The sequence below is a fragment of the Schistocerca cancellata genome, chromosome 9 (genome assembly GCF_023864275.1).
Source record: "Schistocerca cancellata isolate TAMUIC-IGC-003103 chromosome 9, iqSchCanc2.1, whole genome shotgun sequence".
NCBI lineage: Eukaryota > Metazoa > Arthropoda > Insecta > Orthoptera > Acrididae > Schistocerca > Schistocerca cancellata.
This window is the reverse complement of record NC_064634.1, coordinates 402,124,970-402,144,064: the sequence shown is the minus strand read 5'-3', so window position 1 is coordinate 402,144,064 and position 19,095 is coordinate 402,124,970. Positions and strand designations below refer to the sequence as shown.

General features: G+C 45.5%; 1 protein-coding gene across 1 annotated transcript in view; it reads left to right on the top strand.

Annotated features, from left to right (window-relative positions):
- The first annotated feature begins 14,638 nt into the window (after window positions 1-14,638).
- LOC126101053 (U-scoloptoxin(16)-Er12a-like) overlaps window positions 14,639-19,095 on the top strand; it is a 110,983-nt gene continuing 106,526 nt past the window's right edge. Inside the window, exon 1 of the mRNA XM_049911720.1 lies at window positions 14,639-14,762. The gene's annotated coding sequence lies outside the window, so the exon portion shown is untranslated. The remainder of the gene's footprint in view (window positions 14,763-19,095) is intronic.

Here is a 19,095-nt window from a genome sequence, read left to right as displayed (position 1 = left end):
CCTCCTTGGAAATGGATTCCGCCACGGGCTCTACTTTGCCATCTGTGCTGGAGAAAAAGGCTCTCACGAAAATAAAATCAATTATATAGCGTAGGAAACTCTGTGTATTTATAAAATTAAATTTGCAGGGTCTGGATCTCACTTTTATTTGGCGAGAAGAACTCATATCCAGCAATTACATGTCCTAATTCCGTAATTTCACTGCAGCAGATTAGAAAATTTTCCTGTGTACACTCACCTTAATCATCAGGGACCACTGAGCTAGTGCACAATGCCACTACCAGAGAACATTCCAACCCCCTTACCTCTCGCCCCCTTCCTCCTCACCCCTCTCAGAAGAAATTGGTAAGAAAAAGACTCATATTGAGAAAAAGGATATCACAACACGAAATTCAAATCAAAGGACATCACACACACCCGTGTCCGAGGTAGGATTGGAATCTGCTACCGTAGCGGTCGCGCGGGTCCTGACTGAAGCACCTAGAACCGCTTGGCCACACCGGCCGGCTTTGCCATAGTCCTGTACGGGATGTTCACAACAAGTAACGATACTTTAGCGACGTGAAAAGACGTGTCTGATTTCTTCTATCTTTGATAATAATTCGAATAAACGGGAGGAGTATACATTTCGCGTGTGAAATTCGAGCTGTATGGTCATCGCTGCTTCGGATTGGATAAAAGGATTTTTTTAAACTGTAGGTCTACGTCGGGGTGGAATTGTTTAGAGCTATTGTATACGTCCAGGCGGCTGCTGCTTGTTTTGGAATACACCGAGGCTGCCTGCAAAGGCGGTCACGAGGAGCCGGCAACCGCAAGTAACGGATTGATCACCCTTTGACATATACACTCCTGGAAATGGAAAAAAGAACACATTGACACCGGTGTGTCAGACCCACCACACTTGATCCGGACACTACGAGAGGGCTGTACAAGCAATGATCACACGCACGGCACAGCGGACACACCAGGAACCGCGGTGTTGGCCGTCGAATGGCGCTAGCTGCGCAGCATTTGTGCACCGCCGCCGTCATTGTCAGCCAGTTTGCCGTGGCATACGGAGCTCCATCGCAGTCATTAACACTGGTAGCATGCCGCGACAGCGTGGACGTGAACCGTATGTGCAGTTGACGGACTTTGAGCGAGGGCGTATAGTGGGCATGCGGGAGGCCGGGTGGACGTACCGCCGAATTGCTCAACACTTGGGGCGTGAGGTCTCCACAGTACATCGATGTTGTCGCCAGTGGTCGGCGGAAGGTGCACGTGCCCGTCGACCTGGGACCGGACCGCAGCGACGCACGGATGCACGCCAAGACCGTAGGATCCTACGCAGTGCCGTAGGGGACCGCACCGCCACTTCCCAGCAAATTAGGGACACTGTTGCTCCTGGGGTATCGGCGAGGACCATTCGCAACCGTCTCCATGAAGCTGGGCTACGGTCCCGCACACCGTTAGGCCGTCTTCCGCTCACGCCCCAACATCGTGCAGCCCGCCTCCAGTGGTGTCGCGACAGGCGTGAATGGAGGGACGAATGGAGACGTGTCGTCTTCAGCGATGAGAGTCGCTTCTGCCTTGGTGCCAATGATGGTCGTATGCGTGTTTGGCGCCGTGCAGGTGAGCGCCACAATCAGGACTGCATACGACCGAGGCACACAGGGCCAACACCCGGCATCATGGTGTGGGGAGCGATCTCCTACACTGGCCGTACACCACTGGTGATCGTCGAGGGGACACTGAATAGTGCACGGTACATCCAAACCGTCATCGAACCCATCGTTCTACCATTCCTAGACCGGCAAGGGAACTTGCTGTTCCAACAGGACAATGCACGTCCGCATGTATCCCGTGCCACCCAACGTGCTCTAGAAGGTGTAAGTCAACTACCCTGGCCAGCAAGATCTCCGGATCTGTCCCCCATTGAGCATGTTTGGGACTGGATGAAGCGTCGTCTCACGCGGTCTGCACGTCCAGCACGAACGCTGGTCCAACTGAGGCGCCAGGTGGAAATGGCATGGCAAGCCGTTCCACAGGACTACATCCAGCACCTCTACGATCGTCTCCATGGGAGAATAGCAGCCTGCATTGCTGCGAAAGGTGGATATACACTGTACTAGTGGCGACATTGTGCATGCTCTGTTGCCTGTGTCTATGTGCCTGTGGTTCTGTCAGTGTGATCATGTGATGTATCTGACCCCAGGAATGTGTCAATAAAGTTTCCCCTTCCTGGGACAATGAATTCACGGTGTTCTTATTTCAATTTCCAGGAGTGTATTTAGTGCCACGATCTATTTGTGACGGAAATTTCATTACTTGATTTGTATAATGGTGCCGCGTGATACTCAAACGTTGAAAGTATGTTTTAGTATGAAGAAGGATCGTCATAAGGTGGTTATGAGTGTTTTAACCGATCTATCTGACACCTGTAAATTGTTAAGCAACTAGCTCGACAGGGAACAGTGAACCGTGAATTTACTTTCAAAACTTTTTATTAAGAATTTACTTTATTTACTTGCGATTCATCAAGAACATTAACGCATTTAATCGCACTATTTGAGCGTGGAAGTAGTTGCCAGTGGGTAAATGATGAAAACAAATCAAATTTCTTTCAACAAATGGTAATTTGTGTTTGTAGATTTTCCCGGCGAATGAGATGCTTGAAGGTCTCTCGGGCATACAGCCGGGTTGACTGGTCGTTGTAGAACGAATTTTCGACGGCGTAACGTGCCATCATCATCATCAGGTCACTCCTGTTGACTGACGTCTTAGGCCGGCGTGTGGTGTGGTATATATACCTGTCGCCTCTCCCCTCCACTGACTCCGCGTCTGAACCGAGGGATGTGCAGGTCGCGGTGGTGGGGGTAGCTTGCGGTGACGAGATGACTTCATATGATGATTTGTCTCGAGGCAATGTTCTGCGATTGCAGATTTTGTATGCTGTTGGAGATCGGCGTGCCGTCGGTGTTCAGTACACCTTTCGTCGATCGTGCGAATGGTTTGCCCCACATATGCTTTCCCACACTCGCATGGTATGAAATAAACTCCAGATTTCCAGAGTCCTAAATCGTCCTTCACTGTCCCTACAAGGGACTTGATCTTTGGCGGCGGGCGGTAGACGCATTTGATGTTATGACGTCCTAGAATCCTGCCTATTTTTGCAGATACGTTGCCTGCGTATGGTATGTAGGCTGTCGCTTTTGGTGGATCATCATCAGGTGTCGGCTGTGGTGTGGTCTTCTGCTTGAACGCGCGTCGAATTTGACGGTCACTATAGCCGTTCTTCTGGAAAACATCCTTGAGGTGGTCTAGTTCCGGTTTTAAGCTTTCTTCGTTGGAGATCACATGAGCTCTGTGAACCAATGTATTTAGTACTCCTTCCCTTTGTGACGGGTGATGACAGCTGTAGGCGTGAAGGTACAGATCCGTGTGGGTTGTCTTCCGGTAGACGCTGTGTCCCAGTGTTCCATCAGGCTTTTTCCGTACCAGAACATCCAAGAATGGTAGCTGCCAGTTTTTCTCCACCTCCATGGTGAACTGAATTTGGGGGTGGATGGAGTTCAGATGTTGTAAGAACAGTTGGAGTCCTCTTCCCCATGAGGCCAAATGAAGAATGTGTCGTCAACATATCTGTAGAAGACTGTTGGTTTTAGTGCTACTGATTCTAACGCTTTCTCCTCAAATTCTTCCATGTATATGTTGGCCACCACAGGTGACAGAGGGCTACCCATAGGTACGCCATCTGTCTGTTCGTAGTAATGTCCGTCAAAAGGAAAATATGTTGACGTCAGCACAAAGTTAAATACATTCGTGAATGTGGGCCCAAATTTCTTCTCAATAAGATCCAGCGAATCCTTGAGTGGAAGTCTCGTGAAAAGTGATACAACATCGAAACTGACCATAAGATCTGAGCTGGCCAACTTCATTTTGCCCATACATTCCACAAACTGAGCCGAGTTTTTGATGTGGTGCTCACATTTGCCAACCAATGGACTCAATACTGCAGTCAAGTGTTTGGCAAACTGGTATGTTGGCGCTCCTATAGTGCTCACAACCATTCTCAGAGGAGTGCCCATCTTGTGTACCTTTGGAAGTCCGTAGAGTCTTGATGGTGCAGCAGCACGTGGCCGAAGTTTCTTCGCTGTCTCATCTGTAAAGGTACTTCGAAAAAGGTCAATTGTCTTGCGCTGTATCCGAATGGTTGGATCCGTCGTCATCTTCCTGTAAGCAGGGTCGGCCAAGATCTTTTACATTTTCTCTTAGCAGAACAATAGGTTATTGACATTTCAGTCAAAAGAGAACATTAGGTTTGGCTCTGAGTTTATACTTGTTCCTAATGTAGGCAACCCACACTAACAAATTGCACTGATGTTGGCCTTGTCCTCCTACCAGCTCTGACCAATATTTATGGGACAGCGCCCACATATTGGAGCCAATATTCAGTTGAATTCATATAGAACCAATGTAAACATGTCTGATGCACAGATTGCAGCCGGTGCATTTGCGGTTTTGAGTATGAATAATATTGCTCCACTGTTCCTGAGACATTTCGAAAGACTCAACCTGGAAATAAATACGATGACAACGAATGAACAAACAAACAAGCTCAGTTTTGGAACTGCAACAATGGAAAACAAGCAACATTGGAGCAATGTGTGGTTAGCGTATTGATACTGGCCCGACATTCTTTGATGTTCGGTTGGACTACGAACAAGCATAGGAATTCTACCAACGCTGGGGAGAACCAGTGACGTAGCTAGGCAGTTTGTTACAAAGTGTGGACTCTGAAATTGTCCCCCCCCTCTTACCCCCACCCCCCACACACACATGCACAAACATACCGAATATTTTGCCGGCCGGAGTGGCCGAACGGTTAAAGGCGCTACAGTCTGGAACCGCACGACCGCTACGGTCGCAGGTTCGAATCCTGCCTCGGGCATGGATGTGTGTGATGTCCTTAGGTTAGTTAGGTTTAAGTAGTTCTCAGTTCTAGGGGACTTATGACCACAGCAGTTGAGTCCCATAGTGCTCAGAGCCATTTGAACCATACCGAATATTTTTTGGAGAAATAGTATTTTGATACAAGTGCTTAAGTGTGTAAAGTATAATATTAACTATATGAGAATGCAGGCTTTCTCGACGAATCTTGGTGATAAAATCTCATGTTAACAGCTGCGCCAATGTGTTGTTCTCCAAGAACGTTTCAGCAATTTTCGGCAAGTTCAGGCTGAAGATGGCAAGTAAGAAACTTGCTGAAACGTTGCTGGAGAACAACACATTGACTCAGCTGTCAACCTGAGAAGATTTTATCATACTGTTAACTATTTTGCAAACAGTTTTTATGAACAGAAACATATAAGTAAAACGCGTTCTATAAATAATACAATTTAATTGATTGTTAATTAAGTACTACAAACTTCAAAAGATCTTCTTAGTGACAGGTGACTTTAACATGTAGCTTGTAATTTCTTCCTTCTTTTTCTGCAGCAAATTATGAAATTGTATCATCAAGACCGATGTGTTTACCTGCACTATTTTCGATTGATAAAACCGCCAAACTAGAGAGTTGTGCTTGACTCATAGTGGGCCTAAAGTAATTCTTAACAAGACTGAGCCTTGAGAAACTCCTCTCACGTAACGCTGTCGAAACACACAAAGTTAAGAAAAATTTCTATGCCAAAATGAGGTTTGCAACAAATTTCGAAAATTCATGTTCAGACAGCCTATAAGAATCTTAAAGAGGTCCAACAAGGAGTTTCTTCTCTCGGAACTCTGGAAGCTTCCAGGCTGAGATTGAATTTCTGCAAGGATACCAGGTTTAGAAATCTCTGTATATAAAAGGCAATGTCCTGAATGACTGGCGTGACTCATCATCGCCCAGCCCAAACCGCTAAAAGACAGAAACTTGAAATTTGGAGAAGATCTGGCTCTTACACTATGGGCGTCGTTTAAGAAGGGATCTTTCGAAATTATGACGGTAAGGGCATGAAATAAGGGATGAAGTGTTTTTTTTTGAAAAATGCCGCTATTAAGGAAATTTTGAAGCTACGAAAATTGGTATCTCGTTTCTCTGGCAGAAATAAAGAAATATGTTCTTCAGCATTTTTGGAAATTAACCCGATGGGGTTGAAATAGTGGGTGAAAGCTTTTTTGGAAATACACTCCTGGAAATTGAAATAAGAACACCGTGAATTCATTGTCCCAGGAAGGGGAAACTTTATTGACAAATTCCTGGGGTCAGATACATCACATGATCACACTGACAGAACCACAGGCACATAGACACAGGCAACAGAGCATGCACAATGTCGCCACTAGTACAGTGTATATCCACCTTTCGCAGCAATGCAGGCTGCTATTCTCCCATGGAGACGATCGTAGAGATGCTGGATGTAGTCCTGTGGAACGGCTTGCCATGCCATTTCCACCTGGCGCCTCAGTTGGACCAGCGTTCGTGCTGGACGTGCAGACCGCGTGAGACGACGCTTCATCCAGTCCCAAACATGCTCAATGGGGGACAGATCCGGAGATCTGGCCAGGGTAGTTGACTTACACCTTCTAGAGCACGTTGGGTGGCACGGGATACATGCGGACGTGCATTGTCCTGTTGGAACAGCAAGTTCCCTTGCCGGTCTAGGAATGGTAGAACGATGGGTTCGATGACGGTTTGGATGTACCGTGCACTATTCAGTGTCCCCTCGACGATAACCAGTGGTGTACGGCCAGTGTAGGAGATCGCTCCCCACACCATAACGCCGGGTGTTGGCCCTGTGTGCCTCGGTCGTATGCAGTCCTGATTGTGGCGCTCACCTGCACGGCGCCAAACACGCATACGACCATCATTGGCACCAAGGCAGAAGCGACTCTCATCGCTGAAGACGACACGTCTCCATTCGTCCCTCCATTCACGCCTGTCGCAGACACCACTGGAGGCGGGCTGCACGATGTTGGGGCGTGAGCGGAAGACGGCCTAACGGTGTGCGGGACCGTAGCCCAGCTTCATGGAGACGGTTGCGAATGGTCCTCGCCGATACCCCAGGAGCAACAGTGTCCCTAATGTGCTGGGAAGTGGCGGTGCGGTCCCCTACGGCACTGCGTAGGATCCTACGGTCTTGTCGTGCATCCGTGCGTCGCTGCGGTCCGGTCCCAGGTCGACGGGCACGAGTACCTTCCGCCGACCACTGGCGACAACATCGATGTACTGTGGAGACCTCACGCCCCACGTGTTGAGCAATTCGGCGGTACGTCCACCCGGCCTCCCGCATGCCCACTATACGCCCTCGCTCAAAGTCCGTCAACTGCACATACGGTTCACGTCCACGCTGTCGCGGCATGTTACCAGTGTTAAAGACTGCGATGGAGCTCCGTATGCCACGGCAAACTGACTGACACTGACGGCGGCGGTGCATAAATGCTGCGCAGCTAGCGCCATTCGACGGCCAACACCGCGGTTCCTGGTGTGTCCGCTGTGCCGTGCGTGTGATCATTGCTTGTACAGCCCTCTCGCAGTGTCCGGAGCAAGTATGGTGGGTCTGACACACCGGTGTCAATGTGTTCTTTTTTCCATTTCCAGGAGTGTATATCATTATTAAAGAACTACTAAGGTATTATTAAAGCTATGTCTATGAACATTGGTATTTGACTTCTCGGATATAAATAAAAAAAATACGTGTTTCAGTGGTTTTAGAAACTTAAGACCTAAGAGGATGAAATAGGGGACGAGGTTTCTTATGAAAATATTTTATTATGCAAACATTTTTAAAACTAAATCTATGGAAAATTAAATTTGGCTTCTCAGAAATAAAAAAAACATGTTTTGCTGGTTTTGGAAATTTAACCCTTATGGGCGTGAAACGGGAGATAATTGCTTTTATGAAAATGTTTCATTGTGCAAGCATTTTTGAAGTTAAATCTATGAAAATTTGTATTTGGCTTCTCCGTCGGAAATAAAACATACGCATCTCACTGTTTTTGGAAATATAACCCCAAGGGATTACAATAGGGGGTGAAAATTTTATGAAGATATCTCACTGCGAAAGCATTTTTAAAGCTAAGTCTTTGAACACTGGTGTTTGGCTTCTCGCTTGGAGATGAAAAAATATGTAATTCCTTGTTTTTGAAAATTCAACTCCTAAGGGGGTGAAATAGGGTCAGACTGATTCACTGGCTCATCATTGCACAGCCCAAACCGCTAACGATAGAAATCTGAAGTTCGAAGAGGCTGTGAGTCTAAACTATTGGCATCGTTTAAGAGCAGATTGTCCTAAATTGTCCTAAATTACACTCCCATCAGGGTGCAATAGGGGATGAAAGGCTTTTTGAAGGTGTGTCGCCATTAAGGGAAATCTCAAGCCAGAACTACGAAAACTGGAATTTGATTTCTCAGTTAGAAAATAAAAAAATACGTGTTTCAGCATTTTTGAAAATTCAATAAATAAGGGGATAAAATAGTGTATGAAAGTTTTCTTTGAAAATAAATAATTACTAAAGAACTACTAAAGGATTTTTAAGGCTACAACTATCACAAGCGGTATTTGAGTTCTCGGTTAGAAATTAAAAAAAAAATACATGCTTCAGTGTTTCTGGAAACTCAACCCCTAAGAGAGTGCAATAGTGGGTGAAAATTTTAAAGAAAATATTTCGGTACATTAAAAAATTTTAAAGTTACAAAAATTGGTACTTCACTTCTCGGTTAGATATAAGTAAATATTTGTTAGAGGATGAAAGTTGCTATGGAAATATCTCCACAAGAACGCAACTAACAAAATCTTTGGACTTCAGCTACCAGAATCGCTTTTAGGTCAGAAGCTTAGAAGGTATTGCAATCTGTGAACAACATAAAAATTCGATTAAATAAAAAAGAAAAATATCTCTGCAGGCCATAGAGTCTACGCGGGCGAAGCAGCGGACGCTAAGCTAGTCTCCTGAAAACGTCAACTGCACTTTTTAGAATGGTGATAAGTTACGTTTCCTAGGTTTTAATCAGATTTCTAGACTCTAAAATAGCAAAACCATCTGATACGAGTTCCATGGTTTTGCAATGAGTATCGATTTCTCGTAGAAACCTGCCGAGGTACTCTAACACTAGTGACTGGTGCAAAGTCAGCATTCCGTCTGCAGCCATCTCAGTAAGTATCATTTCCTTATTCTTGATATTTCCACTTTCTTCCACAGGAATGCCCACCTCGTCGCATGTGGCCTGCGTAAATTGAAGTGCTTCGTCAACAAAATAATTTCTCTTGTGTTTCAAAGAAACAGCAACACACAACCCGGAGCGGCCCTAAAAAACCTCTGAATACCTTAGCACGGGGAGGAATTCTTGTAAAACAATATTCCATAAACGAAAGAAAAATAAAATGAGAAATCACACAATCCAGGCAGTAGAGTTTGAACAGCTCCTATTGTTTCTATAGTTTCCAAGAATCGGACAGCTACTCAGCGGCAACGCTAATCCTTTTAAAGCACTGAAACACACGTTTAAAAGCTTCGTAGTTAGCACACCACAGTGAATCTGAAACTCTTTTAATTATAGCTCCAACGCTTCTCAGAAGAATCTTCCAATGTCTACATGTACATCTGTGGAATTACTGTGCATTTCACAATTAAGTGCCTGGCAGATGCACTTTTTGCGCGAGCTCTGCTTCCTCTTATTTTAGTACGATGATCATTTCTCCTTATGTAGGTGGTCGTCAACAAAATATTTTCACACACTGAGGATAAAGTTGGTGACTGAAATTTCATGATAAGGTCCTGCCGCAACCAAAAACGACTTTGTTTTAATGACTGCCACCCCAATTCGTGTATCATTTCCGTGCCACTTTCTCTCTTACTTCGCGATAATGCAAAACGAGATGCCCTTCTTTGAACTTTTTTGATGTCGTCCGTCAATCCTATCTGATGCGGATCCCACACACCACAGCAATACTTCAGAAGAGTGCGGACAAGCGTAATGTAAGCAGTCTCCCTAGCAGACGTGCTGCACTTCCTCTGTTCTGCCAGTACATCGGAGTCTTTCGTTGGCTTTCTTCACAGCATTATCTATGTGATCGTTCCAATTTAAGTTATTCGTAATCGGAAACCTTAAGTATTCAGTTGAGTTTACAGCTTTTAGGTATGTGTGATTTGTCGTGTAACTGAAATTTAGCGGAGAGCTTTTAGTGCTCGTGTAAATGACTTCACATTTTTCGTGATTTAGAGTCAACTGCAACCTTTTGCACCATACAGATATCGTGTGTAAATCATTTTGCAGCCGGCCGTTGTGGCCGAGCGGTTCTAGGCGCTTCAGTCCGGAACCGCACGACTGCTACGGTCGCAGGTTCAAATCCTGCCTCGGGCATGGTTGTGTGCGCTGTCCTTAGGTTAGTTAGGTTTAAGTAGTTCTAAGTTCTAGGGGACTGATGACCTCAGCAGTTAAGTCCCATAGTGCTCAGAGCCATTTGAACCATTTGAATCACTTGTATAATACGTCTGATTTCTACACTCCTAAACATCCCTAGGTCCACTGCTTCCGATGTGATAGTGAAGTGGAAACATGAAGGTACACGTACAGCACAAAAGCGCATAGGCCGACCTCTTCTGTTGACTGACAGAGACCGCCGACAGTTGTAGAGTGTCGTAATGTGTAATAGTCAGACATCTGTGCAGACCATCACACAGGAATTCCAAACTGCATCAGGATCCACTGCAAGTACTATAACAGTTAGGGGGGAGGTGAGAAAACTTTGATTTCATGGTCGAGCGGCTGTTCATTTGCCACATATCACACCGGTAAATGCCAAACGACACCTCGCTTGGTGTAAGGAGCGTAAACATTGGACGACTGAACAGTGGAAAAACGTTGTGTGGAGTCACGAATCACGTTACACGATGTGGCGATCCGATGACAGGATGTGGGTATGGCGAATGCCCGGTAAACGTCATCTGCCGGCGTGTGTAGTGCCAACAGTAAAATTCGGAGGCGTTGGTGTTATGGTGTGGTCATGTTTTTCATGGAGGGGGGGATTGCACCCCTTCTTGTTTTACGTGGCACTATCACAGCACAGGTCTAAATTGATGTTTTAAGCATCTTCTTGCTTCCCACTGTTGAAGATCAATTCGGGGATGGCGATTGCATCTTTCAACACGATCGAGCACCTGTTTATAATGCACGGCCAGTGGCGGACTGTTTACACAATAACATCCCTATAATGGACTGACCTGCACAGAATCCTGACCTGAATCCTATAGATGGGATGTTTTGGAAGGTCGACTTCCAGCCAGGCCTCACCGACCGACATCGATACCCGTCCTCAGTGTAGCACTCCTAGAAGAATGGGCTGCCATTCCCCAAGAAACCTTCCACCACCTGATTGAAAGTATGCCTGCGGGAGTGGAAGCTGTCATCGAGGCTAAGTGTGGCCCAACACCATATTGAATTATACTATTACCGGATGAGGGCGCCACGAACTTGTAAGTCAGTTTCACCCAGGTATCCGGATACTTTTGAGCACTTACAAGGGGAGGCCGCCAATTGTGAAATTCAGATTCGATTCATACTGCGCATAATAAAAGCTCATGGCCAGAGGTGTAATGTGGCAAAGCACCAAGATGCACTTCTCAGCCGTTGTCGAGAAAATCGACAGTTAAAAGAAATCGTGGCGCAGCGGTAAGCGCTCGGGTTCGTAATCCGAAGGTCGCCGGATCGAATCTCTCGCTATACAACTTTTTTTTAGTATTTGTTTTTTGTAATTCAAATGTATACACACACACACACACACACACACACACACACACACACACACACACACACACATATATATATATATATATATATATATATATATACACTCCTGGAAATGGAAAAGAGAACACATACTTGCTCCGGACACTGCGAGAGGGCTGTACAAGCAATGATCACACGCACGGCACAGCGGACACACCAGGAACCGCGGTGTTGGCCGTCGAATGGCGCTAGCTGCGCAGCATTTGTGCACCGCCGCCGTCAGTGTCAGCCAGTTTGCCGTGGCATACGGAGCTCCATCGCAGTCTTCAACACTGGTAGCATGCCGCGACAGCGTGGACGTGAACCGTATGTGCAGTTGACGGACTTTGAGCGAGGGCGTATAGTGGGCATGCGGGAGGCCGGGTGGACGTACCGCCGAATTGCTCAACACGTGGGGCGTGAGGTCTCCACAGTACATCGATGTTGTCGCCAGTGGTCGGCGGAAGGTGCACGTGCCCGTCGACCTGGGACCGGACCGCAGCGACGCACGGATGCACGCCAAGTCCGTAGGATCCTACGCAGAGCCGTAGGGGACCGCACCGCCACTTCCCAGCAAATTAGGGACACTGTTGCTCCTGGGGTATCGGCGAGGACCATTCGCAACCGTCTCCATGAAGCTGGGCTACGGTCCCGCACACCGTTAGGCCGTCTTCCGCTCACGCCCCAACATCGTGCAGCCCGCCTCCAGTGGTGTCGCGACAGGCGTGAATGGAGGGACGAATGGAGACGTGTCGTCTTCAGCGATGAGAGTCGCTTCTGCCTTGGTGCCAATGATGGTCGTATGCGTGTTTGGCGCCGTGCAGGTGAGCGCCACAATCAGGACTGCATACGACCGAGGCACACAGGGCCAACACACGGCATCATGGTGTGGGGAGCGATCTCCTACACTGGCCGTACACCACTGGTGATCGTCGAGGGGACACTGAATAGTGCACGGTACATCCAAACCGTCATCGAACCCATCGTTCTACCATTCCTAGACCGGCAAGGGAACTTGCTGTTCCAACAGGACAATGCACGTCCGCATGTATCCCGTGCGACCCAACGTGCTCTAGAAGGTGTAAGTCAACTACCCTGGCCAGCAAGATCTCCGGATCTGTCCCCCATTGAGCATGTTTGGGACTGAATGAAGCGTCGTCTCACGCGGTCTGCACGTCCAGCACAAATGCTGGTCCAACTGAGGCGCCAGGTGGAAATGGCATGGCAAGCCGTTCCACAGGACTACATCCAGCATCTCTACGATCGTCTCCATGGGAGAATAGCAGCCTGCATTGCTGCGAAAGGTGGATATACACTGTACTAGTGGCGACATTGTGCATGCTCTGTTGCCTGTGTCTATGTGTCTGTGGTTCTGTCAGTGTGATCATGTGATGTATCTGACCCCAGGAATGTGTCAATAAAGTTTCCCCTTCCTGGGACAATGAATTCACGGTGTTCTTATTTCAATTTCCAGGAGTATATATATATATATATATATATATATATATATATATATATATATATATATATATATAATTCCCGGCAATCAGTTGCAACAATTATGCATATAATAAGTTGTTTAACAGGGTGTACCAAAGCTCTCACGTACGCACTGATTTTCGACGATGTTATAAGTTGCTCTAGGGAGCGCATCTACCTTCTTTCGAAGTTAGCAGGCAACTACGCTGTTAAGCGGTGGCTCGTTTCGGCCCATTCAACATCTGTCCTTCAAGTGTAACGAGTGAGTAACGGAGTTTATTTTTGATACCTGCCACAGCAAATTTGTGTTCGTGGGGTCTCTATTCTAATTCGAACGTTTGACTTACACTATACGTATTCGTTTCGGAATATCGTTTCTACGTCTTCCGTTAACTATACGTGGTAAACATTATGAAGACAATTAATAACATTTGTGAAATACAACTTTGTTTGCGGAAAACATAATGATGTTCGAAGTCGCCAGTTTTTCCACGACAAACGACTTTCAACAACTTATTATATGCATAATTGTTGCAACTGATTGCCGGGAATTTTATATATATATATATATATATATATATATATATATATATATATATATATATATATATATATATATATATATGTATGTGTGTGTGTGTGTGTGTGTGTGTGTGTGTGTATTTGAATTACAAAAAACAAACACTAAAAAAAAAGAGGTTGCATGGCGCGAGATTCGATCCGGCGACCTTCGGATTACGAACCCGAGCGCTTACCCCTGCGCCACGACGCTGTAGAAAATTGTTAATCGTAGAGAGTATTTCACCGCAACGATTTATTTTAACTGGCGATTTTCTCGACAACGGCTGAGAAGTGCATCTTGGTGCTTTGCCACATTACACCTCTGGCCACGAGCTTTCATTATGCGCAGTATGAATCGAATCTGAATTTCACCATTGGCGGCCTCCCCTTGTTAGTGTCTGTTTCAATATCCTACTGCAAATGAAATCTACTATGAGTAGAAACGGTGTAAAACCGTAAAAATTTTCTTAAGTCCCAAAAAAGACACATGTAATGTGACGTTATATGATACCTTTGACACAGCAAGAGTGGAGATTGAAAGATTGGTTTGCACAGGGTCTAAATAATGCCTTAGAGTTAAGTTCGAAAATTCTTGCTTAAAATCCTGAATGCACTCCAGCTATTGTAGAAGCATTGTCGTATCCTCGACTGACCATATTAAAAATATGTATTTAAAATACCTGTCACGGAACCCTCACCGAGCTGGTACCCGGCACGAACTGTACTCCCCCCTCCCCCTACCTCCCCCTCCAGCAGCTACGCCACTGGGGTCGTTTCATTGATACACACATTGGACGGATACCGTTGGCGCCAGCGTTGGTGCCAATATGTGGACCCGGCCTAGAATTGAGAGCTGCGCCCCTCCGCCGCTTGGCGGCGCGGCCGTCGCTTTAAGATGTACGGGAGCGAGGCTGCAGGCACAGTTGGCCACCTGCCGCCGCAGAACGCACTGCTCACTCCTCCGCCTGCTGCTTTCGTGACACTCAAAAAGGTCAGTACCAACGAGGTTCCCGATTTTCTTCAGCACTTCTCTCAAGCGTTCAATGTAACTACAGGGAGAACCCATACTCCACTGAAAAACTTTCGGAGGTTGTTCAGGGAATTTTTGTGTGTGTTGGACCCGTGGTGTCTTGTGGCTTGCTGAAGAGTAATGGTCTGCAGTCTGTTAAGTTAGATCGTGATTGGGTTAGTCAATAGAAAAAAGTATGACAACAAACTAAAACATACACATACGAAATATAAGAAAAAAAAGCGATTACGATTAATAATACGTGCAGTTACCTGCAGCGTCGGTAATTGCTTTGCTTCTCCGAGTCATTCTTGAAACCATGTTTTTCGCGTATTCACGTGGAAGAGACCTCCAAATGCGACGCATTCGCGGTGACAACTGTTTCACAGTAAATTTTGCTTGCCCTTGACGCAATGTTAAGAATGAGTTTCCCGCATAAAGGTTAATAACCATTTTTACGAATTTTTGGAGTCACTTTAGCGATTCGGCCACTTTCTTCAAAGTCATCCACGTTTTTAACCACTTCATAGCGTGTTACTCACCCTTGTACAAATTACTTTGATTTCCCCTATATTTAGACGTCGCGGCATAACTTATTTTCAGGCCTTTGGGGTAGTCACAGAGAAATATAGACTCAAAACGCGAAGCGTAAGCTGCACTCATCTATATTCTTGCGTATCTCAGTCAAGAACTCAGAGTGAACTAATGCTTTACGGACGTTGCATGAAGGAGAAAGGTTCCCTCTATTGAGGTGTGTAAGAGCTAACGCGATGTCTTTTACCACCTGCATGTAGTGTCGATCACGCTCTTACGTGACGGCTTGTATACACGATTTATTCGACTTTGTTACCCTTAATTACCTTTCTGTCTCTGAAACTAGATTGATAGCAGTGAATATGTTTGTAATATATTATCACCAACACAAAGAAGGAAGCGGTTTATTGTAAACGACTATCCACATATCGAAAAGTACTGTAATGTGGTAGCCGTCGCTGCGGGAACAGCTGAGCATAGCGTAGTTTAGTCACTCTTGCATTTCTTTCAGTGAACTCATACTCCTGATTTACGTTCACCAACTCTCCATCAGCAAAATTATCAATACTGCTGTGTATCAAAGATAACGCTCTGCCAAAACTACGGTTCGATAGTTTCGGTACACATCACAGATGACGTAGTAAACGCTAAGATTACCAGTAGCACTGGTAGCATTGCTAGGGAAAGAAACGTAAATGAATGTGTAACAGGGAATGAATGTGTAACTGGGAACCGACGACTTCTCTTTGTTTTTAGATACTTTGTTTGTTTTGAGTATAATTAGAACCGCGCAGCATTCAGAGGTAATCCAAAGTGTATTCTATAACATTATAGTAAGTTTGTAAGCAACAAAAATTGGTTAATCGCGTCACTTCTGCTCCTTTACGTAACAAAAGCAATTACTTTAGATGCAACTACAGTTTACACGCACAAACGTAGAAATTTATATAATTACTGTTGTTATTCTGTATTCAATAGAAAGTTCATCATCATGCTCAAAGGTAACAGTTTCCTGTTATTATTGATAGTCGTGAAAGTTGTTCTTAAATAACAGAAACGTGTTTGATAAAAGTTCGACGAGTTACTGAAGCGGTGTTCGGTAGATTTTTGTTTTACTTTTTTATTTTACCTTTTTGTTGAGGAAATTGTGTTTTTTAGCGCTATATTACAAATCTGTATTGCTTTCTTTATTTTTACTATAAAATCCCTCTGTTTCACATTACAAATCAACGATTTTCGAGTACAGCCTGAACTAAACATCGACAGTTACGATTTTGCTGTAAATGCTATTTACTTTTAAGTTGAAATGGTTCAAAGGGCTCTAAGCACTATGAGACTTAACAGCTCAGGTCATCAGTCCCCTTGACTTAACTTAAACCTAACTAACCTAAGGACATCACACACATCCATGCCCGAGGCAGGATTCCAACCTGCGACCGTAGCAGCCGCAAATGTGTGTGAAATCTTATGGGACTTAACTGCTAAGGTCATCAGTCCCTAAGCTTACACACTACTTAACCTAAATTATCCTAAGGACAAACACACACACCCATGCCCGAGGGAGAACTCGTACCTCCGCCGGGACCAGCCGCACAGTCCATGACTGCAGCGGAGGTTCGAGTCCTCCCTCGGGCATGGGTGTGTGTGTGTTTGTCCTTAGGATAATGTAGGTTAAGTAGTGTGCACGCTTAGGGACTGATGACCGTGGCAGTTAAGCCCCATAAGATTTCACATACATCTGAACATTTTTTGACTGCAGCGCCCCTAGACCGCTCGGCTAATCCCGCACGGTCGTAGCAGCCGTGTGGTTCCGGACTGAAGCGCCTACAACCGCTCGGCCACCGCGGACGGCTACTTTTAAGTGACAGACAGGACGATAACTATGTGGAACGAAAATCTTCCAAAGGTTACCTGATCCTTTATAAATCCTCACTCAGTTTCTAGTTGGTTACCGCTTCTGGTTCAAAATGGCTCTGAGCACTATGGGACTCAACTGCTGTGGTCATAAGTCCCCTAGAACTTAGAACTACTTAAACCTAACTAACCTAAGGACAGCACACAACACCCAGCCATCACGAGGCAGAGAAAATCCCTGACCCCGCCGGGAATCGAACCCGGGAACCCGGGCGTGGGAAGCGAGAACGCTACCGCACACCGCTTCTGGTTTTTAGGAGAATCTTGTAAGACACTGATTGCATGCATAAACAAAACGGTAGTTATGAGGTAACGCCTGATAGGTATGTAACAACCTAATTCACAGTTAACAACAGGTACGACCTTAAATAACCGCCGGCCGCGGTGGTCTAGCGGTTCTGGCGCTGCAGTCCGGAACCGCAGGACTGCTACGGTCGCAGGTTCGAATCCTGCCTCGGGCATGGGTGTGTGTGATGTCCTTAGGTTAGTTAGGTTTAAGTAGTTCTAAGTCCTAGGGGACTTATGACCTAAGATGTTGAGTCCCATAGTGCTCAGAGCCATTTGAACCTTAAATGACCAAAGCTACAAGGAAAACTACTATATACACCTACTTGTGATAGTCTATAGCAACCTATGCCATTTTTACAACTCTACGTACAACCAACATTGCCGGAAAAACAAACCTTAGACAGAATCGAGCAGTACTGAAAGTAAATTTGTGAACGCAGAAAAAAAGGGAGTGTTAATGTTGCGAACAGCAGGTACCATGAGGGAATATACGAAGTTTGTTTCTAAACAAGATACACAACACATAGCGTTGACATTTGCCCTGTTCCATAGATATTTTAAGCCTTATACACATACAAAGATATATGGGGGGTAAGAAATCAAATAGAATATGTCTGTAACGAGCCACCAGAGACTTTAGATCCCTTCATTAAAATACTTGGAAAATATCCCTGAACTAACTCCGAATTTTTTTCGGTGTAATTGTGTGTGTGTATGTTGGTGGCAAGCATGAATTTTGGAAAACGCCATCATTCGTAACACAGCTTGAGCTCCCCGCATATGATGTCCTAAGAGGCACGGATGGGATGTAACCAGTTGATTGCGATGTTTCTAGCGAAAGTTTTCAGTACTACACCAGCACCTATTACTGAAAATATGGTAACATGGGATGTTGTTGTGACACCCGAAGACAAGCAGATTTTAATAAAATTGTGTGGCCGAATTAGTGGGGTACCTAGTTGGATCGACGTATGATATTTTGTTTAGTTATTTATTAATGAGTATAAAATATGGGTATTTCTGTGTGGTCCCGAGACGAGGGAGAGACGAAATTTCGAAAGCTAGAAAACATTTTCGTACGTAAGAAAATACTTTTGCATTATTTTGCTTCTGATGCAATCGTACCAATTTATATTAATTTTAAAAAGAGGTGGCACTGGCCGATGGGTTGGTTCCTCTTCAGGCAAGAGGATTCCATGAGCGCGAAGATACTGTTGCTGGCAAGCACTTGGTGCTAACACATCACTAGAGTACATTCAGAATTCGGTTGTGAAATTGACCTAGTTGTTGCAGGAACGTCAGTATAGGGTAGCAATAGAAAGATAGTGCCACCACGATAGTATACTATGGGACTGAGTGTTTAAACAGAATCTGGCAGGAACATTCAGTACCACTTTCGCGGTTTTTCTGAAGCAGCCAACGCACAACATCTTTGTCGTCAATATCAACCGCAGTGGACCTCGTTACGACGTAAAGTCAGCGCCGGCACGCCAGTCAGGAACGACAGAGAAGAGAAGGCTGTGAAAGAGGTCGGCCAATCGCAAGCTGACAGACCTCCCTCCGCCCGCATCTCGTGGTC